General features: G+C 42.7%; 1 long non-coding RNA gene across 1 annotated transcript in view; it reads left to right on the top strand.

The window, feature by feature from the left end:
* LOC138851321 (uncharacterized) overlaps positions 1-16,286 on the top strand; it is a 142,076-nt gene that overhangs the window by 104,158 nt on the left and 21,632 nt on the right. Inside the window, exon 3 of the long non-coding RNA XR_011391146.1 lies at positions 3,246-3,314. This is a non-coding gene — a long non-coding RNA (uncharacterized lncRNA). The remainder of the gene's footprint in view (positions 1-3,245; positions 3,315-16,286) is intronic.

Genomic DNA, 16,286 nt, shown 5'->3' with positions numbered 1-16,286 from the left:
TACACCCCCCCTACCCTTAATAAAGCCTCCTTGTTCATCGGCGATCCTGCTTTATCCTACTCTTAATTCTTTCAATAATAACTTTACCATACATTTCACCAGGTATACACAACAGGCTTATTCTCCTATAATTCTTAAACTCTTTTTTCCAGTTTTCATTTATACAAAGCAACTATGCATGCTCTTTGCTAATTCCTACGTACCTTACCTTCTTCCATACATTTATTAAATAAAAGCACTAGCCACTCCATAACTATATCCCAACCTGCTTTTTAACCTTTTTGTCTTTATCCCATCAATCCCAACTGCTTTACCCCTTTTCATTCTACCCACTGCCTCATGCACTTCTCCGACACTTAAAACTTTCTCGTCCTCTCAACTACTAAATGTTATACTTCCGTGCAAAATACACGAAATCACACATTTCCTATCTTCATCAACATTTAACAATTCCTCAAAATATTCATGCCATCTTCCCAATACCTCTAACTCGCCATCTAATAACTCTCCTCTCTTATTTTTAACTGTCAGATCCATTTGTTCACTAGGCTTTCTTAATTTATTAATCTCCAAATCTTTTTCTTATTCTCAACAAAAATTTGTTGATAGCACCTCACCCACTCTCCATTTACTCTCCATTTACTTTCCTTCACCATTCTCTTAACCTCTCTCTTTCTCCCCATATACTCCTTCCTCCTTGTATCACTTCTTCTTTGTAAAAAGCTCTCATATGCTATATTTTTTTTAATCTCTTTACCTCATCCTTCTACCAATTGCTCTTCTTCCTTCCCACACCCACTTTCCTGTTACCACAAACTTCTGCTGGACACTTAAACACTACATTGTTAAATCTTCCCCATACTTTTTCTACTTGATTGCCTGTACTCTCGCTAGCCAATCTTTCATCCAACAGTTGTTTAAATCTAACCGTAACTGACTTCTCTCTCTTGCTGATTACATTCTCGTTGTATCCCATCTACCTTTTATTCTCATTGTAATTACAACTAAAAAATATATGATATATCTGTGGCCCCTCATTAAATATGCACATCCTATGTATTTACCAATACATAGTCCAATAAACTGTCAAGAACTATATCTTTTATACTTTATATACAAAGTCCACCTTTCCATTTATATTTTTTTTACACACATTTTCTGCAGAAACACTCCATAGTCGCACATGACAAAGGTTTCTCCAAGTTCAGTGTAAACATATTTTTTTCCAAATTCAGAGTAGACAGTTTTTTCCAAATTCATTGTAAATATAGTTTTTCCAAATTCAGTGTAAGCATAATTTTTTTCCTTGTAGTCAATCCAAGATCATGTCGTAACGGATAGCAGTTGCTAGTGGCAGGAACGACCTATCCTGAACCTACTGCTGTTATTCCATGCGAATGGCAATATTCCTTCTTAAAACTCTTTTAATAGGATTTGGTAATGTGGGACGTCAGTATTATCAGTCCATAGTTTTTTGCAATTGTTTTACTGCTACTTGTGTGAATTGGTGCTATTTCAGTATTTTCTAATGAGTGGATTTGACTCCAGTGTGCATGCTCAGTCTTCCTAAAGCATTTTCAGTGTGTGTGTGTGTGTGTGTGTGTGTGTGTGTGTGTGTGTGTGTTTAAGCTTCACCCTTCCCTAACTCTACCATGAAGCTGTAATCAAATATAGTTCATGGAGTGCTTGAATGTATCTGGGAGGGAAGCATCAGCAGACAGCTGCCGTGGATCTTCATGCATACTAAACCAGGCACCACAATTGTGTGTTAGTTCCTAAGCCATGAAGCCGAGTCCTTCGTGATTCCACAGAGGCAGTAGTGGGAGTGCCTAGATCTTCTACAGTGAGAGTAGTTGGTAAGCCAGGTGCTTCCACAGTGGCAGCATTAAAGAAGGCTTGGAGCTTCGTGTGGCAACACTAGGGAAGCTTGGAACGTGACAGGTGTAGCTGTGAAGCTGCAGTGCCAGCGGTGAGGGAGCCACAAGCTTCCACAGTACCAGATAGACGTTTAAGAGCTGTGAGGGAGCATGAAAATTCCAGTGGTAGTAGTGAAGGATTACACTGGTCAACAATTTTTGAAGAGCTGTATGCTTCTTAAATAAGATTATTTATTTCTTATGTTGTCTAACCTTTCTCCTCACCAGAACTGCTACATGCACTCAACTAATCCCCTTCCGTCAACATTTAAACCTGGGTACACCCCATAATCAACATAACTAAAATCACTCCTCAAAACTTTCGTGTCCTAAATCCAAATATCACCTTGAAAAATGCTCATTGGCTATAGGTTTAAAGATACGAGACATGTAATATTTGATTATTTTATTATAAAGTACAATATGTGTTAGTACGCTTTAAAGTCTAATCTGTACCTACTCTCTGCCCTTTTGCTTGACGCTTATAATGGGCTGAAGAATCATCTCTTGCCAATGTCCAACAATAGTCTGCTAGCATTCTTGTGCCCCATTTGCCCTGGTACCATTTTTCCATGGTTGAAATATCTTGGTGAAACCTTTCACCATGTTCGTCACTAACTGCCTCACAGTTCGCTGGAAAAAAGTCTGAATGTGAATCCAAAAAGTGGATTTTAAGTGACATGTTACATCCCATGTTCTTGTAAGCCTTGATGAGGTTTTCTATCATTTCTTCATAGTTACCTTCCCTTCTGTTTCCGAGAAATCCCTTCGCCACTAACTTGAATGCTTCCCAAGCAGCTGTCTCCTCCCCATGAATGTCTGATTCAAAGTCACCATCTTTAAGAAGCTCTCGAATCTGAGGACCATTGAAGACTCCCTCTCTTATCTTAGCGTCGCTCAGTGAGGGGAATTTTGACGATAAATACCTGAATCCCTGACCGGATTTGTCCATAGCCTTTACAAAGTTTTTCATGTGCCCCAGTTTTGTGTGTTTTGTGCCTCTGGCCTCATATGCATATCAATATCAGTGAATATTTATTATAAATTTAACGAGTGTTTGGCTAAGAAAATCACCTACTTTTCACCTCAAAATATAAATTTGCACAGCACAACCTCCTATGACTGCTGGAACAATAATGTGAGTGTGGTAAGACACACACTGCCACAAGGCTGTTGGAATCTGTTGTGACACGTAGGTGTATATTGAATAGTAGAGCTAAGAAACGATTTTAACTATGATATTCATTATCAGTGACCTAATAATTGGAAATTGCTACTCTGGTCTCGGAAGCATTTTGGTTGCTGACCAGAGTTATTTATCTTTCACAGTGGCAGCACAGGGAAGAGTCTGGAGGTTTCAGTGGCAGCTTCTGGAGCTGTAGTTTTCACAGCCTGAAGGTTAGTATATTAAACAAACCTTGAATATCAGCATTATGAACAGGTTGATCAGTGTCATCCCAGGTATCCCTTTGTTGCCTGTCTTAGACAGCTGCCATTTTCATCTATGTATCCCTGCATGTTTCATTCATTTTATCTTCCACTTTCTTTTTAGATAGCATTTTTATTTTATTGCCCATAATCTTCCAAGGTTATTAGTCGTGATTTTTTTATCTACATCGGCTATTATTTTCCTAACAGCTTGACTGTAGGGAATCTTGTTTTAGTAATCTTTTTATGGGTCAGTTAACATAATCACAAAGAAAATTAACAGTGACAGATATATTAGAAGAGGCATTGAGTGTCAGACCTGGAAACGTGATAAAAAACCTCTTACATAAACAGAGCATTGGACTCTTGATAAGTTCTAATGCCAAGTTTATGCTGTTGTTCAAAACTTTAAACAGTGTGACTATATTAAACTTCACTGCATTTCTTACAGGGAATATTAGTCACAAAGGTATTTTGGGCGGAATTTTTAATCTAATGTTTTTATTTTTAATTTTGATTTTTAAATTTTTAAGTGAAGGTATGTCAAGAATGTTTTTTTCCACTTAGTTAGAACCAATCTTTGTTTTTTTTAATGATGTATAAAGTACTTATAGCAACATTTTCTTAAAAAAAAAGACAAAGAAACATATTCATCCACGAATATGTTAGAATTTAGAAATCCTTTAAAGTTGTATTTAAAAATCTTAATAGTTAAAAAAAATGAATAAGAATTCCCCCCAAAAATGATGATGGCTGTCGATAAGATTCCCGTGTAAGAAATGTAATAAACTTTATTACGGTCAAACTGGAGAAAATCTTGAACAATGATTGAAAATAAATCAATATAACATTAGTCTAATGCTCTGCTTATTCATGCGAGAGATTTTAACTACTCGTCTGATTTTCAAAATACCAAGAAGGTTGAATCAAGCAAGTCTATGGTTAAGCAAAATATAATTGTCAATTTGGATTCATTTATAATGAATAGAATTTGCGGATTTTAAACTATGCCTAACATGTCAGTTTTAAAAAACATTTTTTCTTGTGACCTGTAATAATGTTGGTAGATTTACCGACAATATGTAAAGTAAAAGGACACAAGTGCAACTAATGTGACATTTTAGTTGCACTTGCGTCCTTTTAATTTACATACTTGTGACCTGACTAAATCATTACAAAACTTCCTACAACGCGTCCTACGTGAAGTTTTATCTCACGTCATATTTCACCTTTGTCTTCTGTTGTCCTATTAATTTTAGCATTTCTTGATTTTGTGAGAGATCACAAATGTGCTTAGAAGTTCACTATTTCTTCACTGTTATTCTGCATATACTCGGACACCGTAAAACGCTACCCAGAATAACGCTGTTTCGTTATTACGCTATATTCAGTTTTTGATTATTTTTAGTTAAAATTTAAAATAAAAATGACAGATTCGTTCTGTAGCAGTAAACTATACTCAAGGCGACCGTTACAACTGTTCAATCAGCCACTGAGAGCGTTTCACATAAGCTATGAGCCACTCACAGCTAATGCTCCAACCAATCACGTATTGGTGCACGCTGTACCTCTACCGTGTTTGTAAACGTTCGCGCTCCTTCGCACATATTTCAGTTTTTCCCACCTATATTGTCTGGAAAACGGCCTGTAACTTCCAGTGAAGGTAGTGTATCCAGGATGTCTAGGAAAAACTTTGGAATGGTTTTGCAGCTGCAAGTGGTTAGGTTAGGTGAGGATCAATCTGCCTGTATTACATCACTAACATCTGGACTACAAAACCTGCACCTAGACGACGACAACAGCATCTGGATGACAACACCTACACCGGCACGACAATACATGCACTTGAACGACACTGCTAGCACAAGGATGACAACTCCAGCACCTAAACGACAAAACACGTCGTAGATATCCATTCAGGAGACGGGGTTGAGTTAAGAATGATTATAAATTCTCTAGGGAAAACAGCATTCCAAGGCGATAATGATAGTTTATATCGCCTACAGCACGTTAGATCACAGTGATCACAAAATCTTACGAACCTGGACTTCCGATACACAGGAGTGTGAAGGTTCCAGTTGTTCCTCAAAATACACATGAAATGAACGATTCCACAAGGTCATCATGTAAGCAGTTCCGATAAAATTTATAGTCCTGTCCACGGTAAGAGAATTTTACAATATCAAAAAGTAAGCAGTTGTAAAAGGAGAACTGGAAACTACCTGAAGTCCATATTCACGCACGATCGCCACCATGCAAACTACAGCATCAAATATACAGTTTTTTTTGTTGTAACCGGGAATATCGTGCCATGTCGGATTTCTCTTGGAATGTGAGAAATGTGGGACCTTCTCATTAGAACAGCATACATAGGTTTAGTAAATTTTTGTACTCCGCCTGTACTCTACGATTTGTCTTCGCGGTGTCAAGATTCAGGTCCTGGCCCCTCCTACTAATCTAATAGGCATTTACGGATTCATGTCCTCGTATCTATTCTTGAAGATGTGTATTGAGTTTGGCTTCACCACTGCCTCATCTGAGCCATTAAATCTGCTCTTCTTGTTGAGCAGAAGTGCTCTTATGAGGCATGTGTACGAGCTGGGAGCTAGCAGAAGTGCTCTGATGAGGTGTGTGTACTAGCTGGGAGCTAGCAGAAGTGCTCTGATGAGGTGTGTGTACTAGCTGGGAGCTAGCAGAAGTGCTCTGATAAGGCGTGTGTACTAGCTGGGAGCTAGCAGAAGTGCTCTGATGAGGCGTGTGTACTAGCTGGGAGCTAGCAGAAGTGCTCTGATGAGGCGTGTGTACTAGCTGGGAGCTAGCAGAAGTGCTCTGATGAGGCGTGTGTACTAGATGGGAGACAGCAGAAGTGCTCTCATGAGACGCCCTTATCCACTGAACCATACGATCGTATGGTTCAGTGAATATGGGCGTCATGTGTTTTCGCCAACCATGAGGCAGGCCAAAGCAGCATGGGTTCGAGTCCTTGGCTAGTGCAGTATTTGTACTATATATATATATATATATATATATATATATATATATATATATATATATATATATATATATATATATATATATATATATTGGTTCAGTGGATTAGGGCGCCTCATGAGAGCACTTCTGCAATTTCCCAGCTAGTACACACGCCTCATGAGAGCACTTCTACTAGCTCCCAGCTAGTACACACGCCTCACCAGAGCACTTCTGCTAGCTCCCAGCTAGTACACACGCCTAATGAGAGCACTTCTGCTAGCTCCCAGCTAGTACACACGCCTCACCAGAGCACTTCTGCTAGCTCCCAGCTAGTACACACGCCTCATCAGAGCAGACTTCTCACTTGAAGGTTCAAAGCTTATTTTACAATAGAACGGGACTTTGAAGGACACAGGAACACACAGGATCTTCATGAGGATAACGCAACCTGTACACTGGGGGCTATTGTAATTTTATTTATACCCCACTGAAAAAAATCTGAAATTTTGTATTTGGGTTATGGCAAAAATTTAATACTAAAAATAGTAAATCGTTTCTGTTTATAATTTATTTTTTAGATTCATCGTAGCTCATAATAACAGATCACTGATTTAATATATGTTGGAAATAGTAGCGGAGAGACCAATAAGAAACAAGGCTCACTCTTAAAATAAAAGAATTAACCTATATGGCAGGTAGGGTGTGTGTGTGCGTGTGTGCGTGTGTGTGCGTGTGTGTGTGTGTGCGTGTGTGTGCGTGTGTGTGTGTGCGTGTGTGCGCGTGTGTGTGCGTGTGTGTGTGTGTGTGTGTGTGTGTGTGTGTGTACTCACCTAATTGTACTCACCTAATTGTGGTTGCAGGGGTCGAGACTCAGCTCCTGGCCCTGCCTCTTCACTGATCGCTACTGGATCCTCTCTCTCTCTGCTTCCTGAGCTTTGTCATACCTCTTCTTAAAACTATGTATGGTTCCTGCCTCCACTACTTCACTTGCTAGGCTATTCCACTTGCTGACAACTCTATGACTGAAGAAATACTTCCTAACGTCCCTGTGACTCGTCTGAGTCTTCAGCTTCCAGTTGTGACCCCTTGTCCCTGTGTCCCCTCTCTGGAACATCCTATCTCTGTCCACCTTGTCTATTCCCCGCAGTATCTTGTATGTCGTTATCATGTCTCCCCTGACCCTTCTGTCCTCCAGTGTCGTCAGTCCGATTTCCCTTAACCTTTCCTCGTACGACATTCCCTTGAGCTCTGGGACTAGCCTTGTTGCAAACCTTTGTACTTTCTCTAACTTCTTGACGTGCTTGACCAGGTGTGGGTTCCAGACTGGTGCTGCATACTCCAGTATGGGCCTAACATACACAGTGTACAGTATCTTGAACGATTCCTTATTAAGGTATCGGAACGCTATTCTCAGGTTTGCCAGGCGCCCGTATGCTGCAGCGGTTATTTGGTTGATGTGTGCCTCCGGTGATGTGCTCGGTGTTATGGTCACCCCAAGGTCTTTCTCCCTGAGTGAGGTCTGTAGTCTTTGTCCACCTAGCCTATACTCTGTCTGCGGTCTTCTTTGCCCCTCCTCAATCTTCATGACTTTGCATTTGGCTGGATTGAATTCGAGAAGCCAGTTACTGGACCACATGTCCAGCCTCTCCAGGTCTCTTTGCAGTCCTGCCTCATCCTCGTCCGATTTAATTCTTCTCATCAACTTCATGTCATCTGCGAACAGGGACACTTCAGAGTCTATTCCTTCCATCATGTCGTTCACATATATCAAAAATAGCACTGGTCCTAGAACTGACCCCTGTGGGACCCCGCTCGTAACAGGCGCCCACTGTGATACCTCTTCACGTACCATGACTCGTTGCTGCCTCCCTGTCAGGTATTCCCTTATCCATTGCAGTGCCCTTCCTTTTACGTGTGCCTGATCCTCCAGCTTCTGCACTAATCTCTTGTGGGGAACTGTGTCAAAGGCCTTCCTGCAGTCTAGGAAAACGCAATCTACCCAACCCTCTCTCTCATGTCTTACTTCTGTTACCTTGTCATAAAACTCCAGGAGGTTTGTGATACAAGATTTGCCTTCCATGAACCCATGCTGGTTTTCATTTACAATCTTGTTCCTTTCCAGGTGTTCGACCACTCTCCTCCTGATAATCTTCTCCATGACTTTGCACACAATACATGTCAGAGACACAGGTCTGTAGTTTAGTGCCTCGTTTCTGTTTCCTTTCTTAAATATGGGGACTACATTAGCTGTCTTCCATTTCTCAGGTAGTTGCCCAGTTTCAAGGGATGTGTTGAAGATTGTGGTTAGAGGCACACACAGCATCTCTGCTCCTTCTCTAAGGACCCATGGGGAGATGTTGTCCGGTCCCATCGCCTTTGAGGTGTCAAGGTCACTTAAGAGCTTCTTCACCTCCTCCTCAGTTGTTCGTATGTCATCCAACACTTGTTGGTATATTCCCTCTTGATGTTCCCTTCTGTTCTGTCTTCCCACAGCCCTTCCTGTCTCTACTGTAAAAACTTCCTTAAATCTCCTGTTCAGCTCCTCACATACCTCCTGATCATTTCTTGTGAGTTCTCCACCTTCTGTCCTTAATCTGATCACCTGGTCTTTGACTGTTGTCTTCCTCCTGATGTGGCTATACAACAGTTTCGGGTCTGTCTTGATTCTCGATGCTATGTCATTTTCATACTGTCGCTGGGCCTCCCTCCTTACCTGTGCGTACTCATTCCTGGCTCTGCGACTGATCTCCCTATTTTCGTGTGTTCTCTGCCTTCTGTACTTTTTCCATTCTCTATTGCACTTTGTTTTTGCCTCCTTACACCGTCGGGTGAACCAGGGGCTTGTTCTGGTCTTCCCGTTGTTACTGTTGCCCTTGGGAATGAACCTTTCCACTGTCTCCTTGCATTTTGTTGCTACATATTCCATCATTTCATTTACTGGCTTTCCTGCCAGTTCTCTGTCCCACTGGACCTCCCGCAGGAAGTTCTTCAACCCTATGTAGTCCCCTCTTTTATAGTCAGGCTTTTCCCATTCTACTCCTGTTATTCTCTCCACTTGCAGCTCTACTATGTATTCAAAGCACAGAACCACGTGGTCGCTAGCTCCTAGGGGACTCTCATACTTGATGTCCTCAATGTCTGAGCTGCCCAGGGTGAACACAAGGTCCAATCTTGCTGGTTCATCCTCCCCTCTCACTCTGGTAGTGTCCTTAACATGTTGGTGCATGAGGTTTTCCAGCACCACGTCCAACATCCTGGCTCTCCATGTTTCGGGACCCCCATGTGGCTCCAGGTTTTCCCAGTCAATCTCCCTGTGGTTGAAATCCCCCATAACCAGCAACTTTGCTCTGCTGGAGTGAGCTCTTCTTGCCACCTCAGCAAGTGTGTCCACCATTGCTCTGTTGCTCTCTTCATATTCCTCTCTTGGCCTCCTGCAGTTCTGTGGTGGATTATACATCACTGCAATGACCACTTTGTGTTCCCCAGACTGAAGTGTACCTGCTATGTAGTCTCTTTCTCCCGTCTCATCTATTCCTTCCATTTTCTCGAATTTCCATCTGTTTTTTACGAGCAGAGCAACCCCACCTCCCCCCCTGCCCCTTCTATCTTTCCTCATGATCTGGTATCCTGGTGGGAAGATTGCATCTGTTATTGTCTCCATGAGTTTTGTTTCTGTAACTGCTATGATGTCTGGGGACTTCTCATTGATTCTTTCTTGCCATTCCTCATGTTTATTCGTTAATCCATCTGCATTTGTGTACCAAACCTTCAACTTCTGTTCTAATACTGTAACTGTGGTGCGGGGGGTGGAAACAGAGGGATCGGTGTGTGATGGTTGGTTTGGATTGTTCAGTTGCCTTGGGGGTGTCGTGGCTGGAGTCCTTCTGCAGGTGTTTCTGGGGGGTGCGCTTGTCCTTCCATTTGATCCTGGGTCATTCTGCTCTCCTTTTTCATTTCCTCCCATTTCTCCTTTCGTTTTTGAACTCTCTCTTTCATTGTCTTCCTTTCGTCCTGTGTTCTGTCTCGGTCGAGGTACACACTCCGGAACTCCTGCTTGCCTCTCAGCCGTGCTTTCTCCTGCAGGATCATGGTTCGGGTTGATTCTGCCTTGAAAATTACTTTGAGAGGCCGATTCCTTTTCTTTGTGAACCACCCAATTCTCCGAAAATTTGCCACCTGGGTCATGTCCCCCTCGCCTATCACCTTCATGATGTCTTCAATCGCTTTTTTCTCCTCCTGCTTTCTTTCATCATAAGTTTCCCCTTTAGCTTCGTCTAGCCCATAGACAAACACGGATCTCTCCCTTTCCACCTCCCACTGTGACTCCCATTGCATCCTCTGATGTGTTTTAGTTCCTTCCCGTGGAGTGTTCCTTCCTTCAGTCCCTTCCCTCGTTATGGCCCCTATGCTTCTTGGTTTATCCTTCCTGCTCACCTGCTCCTGGCCCACACAGGTATCTGGTAAGGTCCTTGCACATGTCCTAGTTCCTTCGATGTCTTCCAACCTCTCTTTCTGTCCTAGTGTGCTCCCTGTCTTTGTTTTGGCCCCATGTGGGTTTGACAGGACCTCTGCATATAGTTTAGTTTCCATGCTTCCTTCAGACCTGTTGTCTGTGTTTAATTTAGCCATTGCCGATGCTACTTCTGTAATATCTTTGTCTCTGTGCTGTTTCAGATGTCTCAGCTCCTCTTCTAATCTCTCTATCTTGATTTCTGCTTCTGTGGCCTGTTGCTTCCACCTTCTGCATTCTGCTGCTAACCTCTCTTCCATCTTCCTTTCCAGCTCATCTAGTCTCCTTCCCCAGTCTCCCTCCCTTTTTTTGAGCTCTATCTCCCATTCCTCCCTCTCAGATTCGTCCTTGGAACCCCTTGTCCTCATCCTGGTTAGGGGGGAGGGGAATAGATGGTTAGGAGAGGGGATGGATGGTTGTGGGGGAAGGGGAGGATGGTTATTGGAGGGGTAGAGATAGTTGGGGGAGGGAGTTAGATGGTTTGGGGGAGAGAGGGGATGGATGGTTATGGGGGAGGGGGAGGATGGTTATTGGAGGGAGGTTGTTGGGCGGGGGGTAGACGGTTTGGGGAGGGGTTAGGTGGTTTGGGGGAGGGATGGTGGCTAAGGTGAGGTGGTTAGGGAAGGGGTGGTACGTGTTTGTGTCTAGTGTTTGTGTCAAGTGGTGGAGGGTGTGTGTGTGTGTGTGTGTGTGTGTGTGTGTGTGTGGATGTGCGTGCGTGTGTGTGTGTGTGTGTGTGTGTGTGTGTGTGCGTGCGTGTGCGTGTGTGCGTGTGTGTGTGGTGTGTGTGTGTGTGTGTGTGTGTGGTGTGTGTGTGTGTGTGGTGTGTGTGGTGTGTGTGGTGTGTGTGGTGTGTGTGTGTGTGTGTGTGTGTGTGTATGTGTGTGTGTATGTGTGTGTGTGTGTATGTGTGTGTGTGTATGTGTGTGTGTGTATGTGTGTGTGTGTATGTGTGTGTGTGTGTGTGTGTGTGTATGTGCGTGTGTGTGTGTGTGTGTGTGTGTGTGTGTGTGTGTGTGTGCGTGTGTGCGTGTGTGTGTGGTGTGTGTGTGGTGTGTGTGTGTGGTGTATGTGTGTGTGTGTGTGTGTGTGTGTGTGTGTGTGTACTCACCTAATTGTACTCACCTAATTGTGGTTGCAGGGGTCGAGACTCAGCTCCTGGCCCCGCCTCTTCACTGATCGCTACTGGATCCTCTCTCTCTCTGCTTCCTGAGCTTTGTCATACCTCTTCTTAAAACTATGTATGGTTCCTGCCTCCACTACTTCACTTGCTAGGCTATTCCACTTGCTTACAACTCTATGACTGAAGAAATACTTCCTAACGTCCCTGTGACTCGTCTGAGTCTTCAGCTTCCAGTTGTGACCCCTTGTCCCTGTGTCCCCTCTCTGGAACATCCTATCTCTGTCCACCTTGTCTATTCCCCGCAGTATCTTGTATGTCGTTATCATGTCTCCCCTGACCCTTCTGTCCTCCAGTGTCGTCAGTCCGATTTCCCTTAACCTTTCCTCGTACGACATTCCCTTGAGCTCTGGGACTAGCCTTGTTAAGAACATAAGAACATAAGAACGAAGGAACACTGCAGAAGGCCTACTGGCCCATGCGAGGCAGGTCCAAGTCCCTACCGGCTTAAGCCAATGCACCCAACCTAGTCAGGTCAGGTCACATTGACTCAAGGGAGGAACACGGCAACCGACCCGTTAGCACAAGCTATCAGGTCTAACTCACACCCACCCACATCTACTCATGTATTTATCCAACCTATTTTTAAAGCTACACAACGTTCTGGCCTCTATAACGGTACTTGGGAGTTTGTTCCACTCATCCACAACTCTATTACCAAACCAGTACTTTCCTATATCCCTCCTGAATCTGAATTTTTCCAACTTAAAACCATTGCTGCGAGTCCTGTCTAGGCTAGATATTATCAGCACACTATTTACATCCCCTTTATTTATTCCTGTCTTCCACTTATAAACCTCAATCATATCCCCCCTAATTCTACGTCTTTCTAGAGAGTGCAGTTTCAGGGCCCTTAGTCTATCCTCATAGGGAAGGTTTCTGATACATGGGATCATCTTTGTCATCCTCCTTTGTACATTTTCCAGAGAATTTATATCCATTCTGTAATACGGTGACCAAAACTGTGCAGCATAATCTAAATGAGGCCTAACCAAGGATGTATAGAGTTGAAGAACAACCTGAGGACTCCTATTATTTATGCTTCTTGATATGAAGCCAAGGATTCTATTAGCTTTATTGCGAACACTTATGCACTGTTGTCTTGGTTTCAGATTACTGCTAACCAGAACTCCTAAATCTTTTTCGCAATCCGTAATATTAAGATCTACATTATTTAGTTTATATGTGGCATGGTTATTGTCCTGTCCAACATTTAGAACTTTGCATTTGTCTATATTAAACTGCATCTGCCACTTCTCCGACCACTGCATCAGTCTATTCAAATCTTCCTGGAGTGCTCGAATGTCCTCGTCAGAATGAATTCGACGGCCTATTTTGGTGTCATCGGCAAACTTGCCGATGTCGCTCTTTATGCCCTCATCTATGTCGTTTATGTAGATTGTGAACAGCAGGGGGCCCAACACTGACCCCTGTGGAACACCGCTCGTGACGCTTCCCCACTCTGATTTCTCCCCATTTATGCAAACTCTCTGCTGCCTATTTGTCAACCATGCCTCTATCCAGGAAAAAATTTCTCCTCCTATTCCATGTGCTTTAATTTTCCTCAATAGTCTCTGATGTGGGACCCTGTCAAAAGCCTTACTGAAGTCCATATACACAATATCATATTCGTTACCACGATCTACCTCCTCAAATACCTTAGTGAAAAAAGTTAATAAATTCGTAAGGCAGGAACGTCCCTTTGTAAAACCATGCTGAGATTCGTTGATTAATTTATGCTTTTCAAGGTGGCTACGAACTGCCTCGGCAATTATTGATTCCATAAATTTTCCTACTATGGAGGTTAGGCTTATTGGTCTATAGTTCGAAGCTAAGGACCTGTCACCTGTTTTGAAAATAGGTATCACATTTGCCATTTTCCACTTATCTGGCACCATGCCAGTTTGTAGTGATATGTTGAAAAGATTAGCCAAAGGTGTGCTAAGCTCCTCTTTACATTCCTTTAGAACCCTTGCATACAGTTCATCAGGGCCTGGGGATTTGTTAGGTTTTAATTTATCTATTTGCCTAAGGACCATGTCACTTGTGACCCTAATAGTGCACAGTTTATTATCGTCCTGTTCTACATAATTTATCATTACTGGAATATCACTGGTATCCTCCTGTGTAAAAACTGAGAGGAAGTATGTGTTAAAAATTCTACACATTTCCTTATCACTGTCAGTGAGCTGACCCGAGGAACTTTTGAGTGGGCCTATCTTGTCCCTGATCTTACTTCTGTATACCTGAAAGAATCCTTTTGGGTTAGTCTTCGATTCTCTTGCAACTTTAACCTCATAATCTCTTTTTGCTTTTCTAATTCCCTTTTTTATTTCTCTCTTTAACTGAATATATCGATTTCTTAATTGCCCCTCTCCTCTTTTGATTTGCCTATATATGCCTCTCTTTTGACCAATCAGATATTTTAATCTATTGTTCATCCATTTAGGATCATTTTTGTTTGATCTGATTTCCCTATTTGGAACATAATTTGACTGAGCAGCTAGAACTATGCCCTGGAAAGCATCATATCGGCAACCATCACCACCTACCTGACCCCTAGTCAGGTCATTCCAGTTCAGCCCACCTAAGTAATTTTTCAGTCCTATGAAATCAGCCAAGCGAAAGTCAGGGACGGAGACTTGATTGCCATTATTAGGGGAATTCCATGATATGTTAAAACTGAGTGATTTGTGATCACTCTCCCCAAGCTCATCATTAACCTCAAGATTATTAATTAGTGTTTCCCTACTGGCAAGAACCAAGTCAAGGAGGTTATTTCCCCTAGTTGGCTCTGTCACAAACTGTTTTAAAAAACAATCCTGGATCGTATCAAGAAAGTCACCCGACTCTAAATTTCCTGTCAAATTGCTCCAGTCAATCTGTCTATAGTTGAAATCTCCCATTAGCACAACATTTTCGTATGTAGATGCCTTACGAATTTCGTCCCATAGAAGTTTACTGCACTCCCTATCAAGATTTGGGGCCCTGTAAATCACACCCAAAATTAGTTTTTCTCGGCCCTCGAGAAGCTGTAACCAAACAGATTCAGTGGCTGACGCTTCTAATTTAATATCTTGTCTAACACAACAATTTAAATTGTCTCTGACATACATCGCTACTCCACCACCTTTCCTGTTGACCCTGTCAGTGTGGAATAATTTATAGCCTTGTATGTGACATTCAGATGGCATCTCTCTATCTTTCAGATTGAGCCAGGTCTCTGTTATAGCAATAATATCTATGTTTCCTGCACTTGCAATTAATCTTAGCTCATCTATCTTATTTCTAACACTCCTGCTATTAGTATAGTAAACCTTAAGGGAGCTAGTCCCTTGCTGCCCTCTGCTGTCCCCCTTTGTTTTCTGACCTGTTCTATTGTCTTTATTTATAACTTCATGCTGAATGCCTTTTATACATTTACTGTTTCCAACCCTAGTGTTGCAACCTGCTTGTTTCCCACACACACCCATACCTCTATCTTCCATCAGTTTAAAATCATAGGCATTTCACCAATGGCCTTCTCAATCGAGTCTGCAAGTGCTACCACCCCTGCCCCAGAGAGATGAACCCCATCCCTTGCATACATATCATGTTTGCCATAAAAGTTGTTCCAGTTGTCAATGAATGGGATTGCAAGTTCCTTGCAGTATCTGTCTAGCCAGCAATTTACACCAATTGCCCTAGACAACCATTCATTTCCTACTCCCCTTCTAGGCAAGATGCTACATATGATTGGGATCCCTCCCTTAGACTTAATGAAATCTATAGCTGACCTGTACTTATCTAGCAGCTCTTCTCTCCTACCCTTCCCAATATCATTTCCACCAGCACTGAGACAGATAATGGGCTTGTTCCCATTACCTGACATGATATTATCCAGTCTGTTGACAATGTCCCCAACACCAGCTCCAGGGAAGCACACTCTATCTCTCATCTTCTTATTCCTATTACAAAAAGCACGGTCAACATATCTTACCTGAGAGTCACCAACCACAAGAATGCGCTTACCTTCATTAGCAGGGGCAGTAGTACCCTTACCTTCACTGGCCACTGAAGTACATTCATCCTGGAGAACAGAGAAGCGATTTCCTACCTTCAGATCTTCACTCTTAACTTTCCTTACTCTGATGCGCCTCCCATTACTGTGAACAACTCGCCACTTGTAGCAGGTGCTGGGCTGCACCTCACTGCTGGTACCCGTTGCTACCTCCCCACCTACAGCCTCCTCACAGTGAGAGACAGACTGCACCTCACTGCTAGAAGCCTCATTCCCCAC

The sequence above is a fragment of the Cherax quadricarinatus genome, unplaced genomic scaffold (genome assembly GCF_038502225.1).
Source record: "Cherax quadricarinatus isolate ZL_2023a unplaced genomic scaffold, ASM3850222v1 Contig334, whole genome shotgun sequence".
NCBI lineage: Eukaryota > Metazoa > Arthropoda > Malacostraca > Decapoda > Parastacidae > Cherax > Cherax quadricarinatus.
The sequence above is the reverse complement of the archived record's forward strand: the minus strand, read 5'-3'. Positions and strand labels throughout refer to the sequence as shown.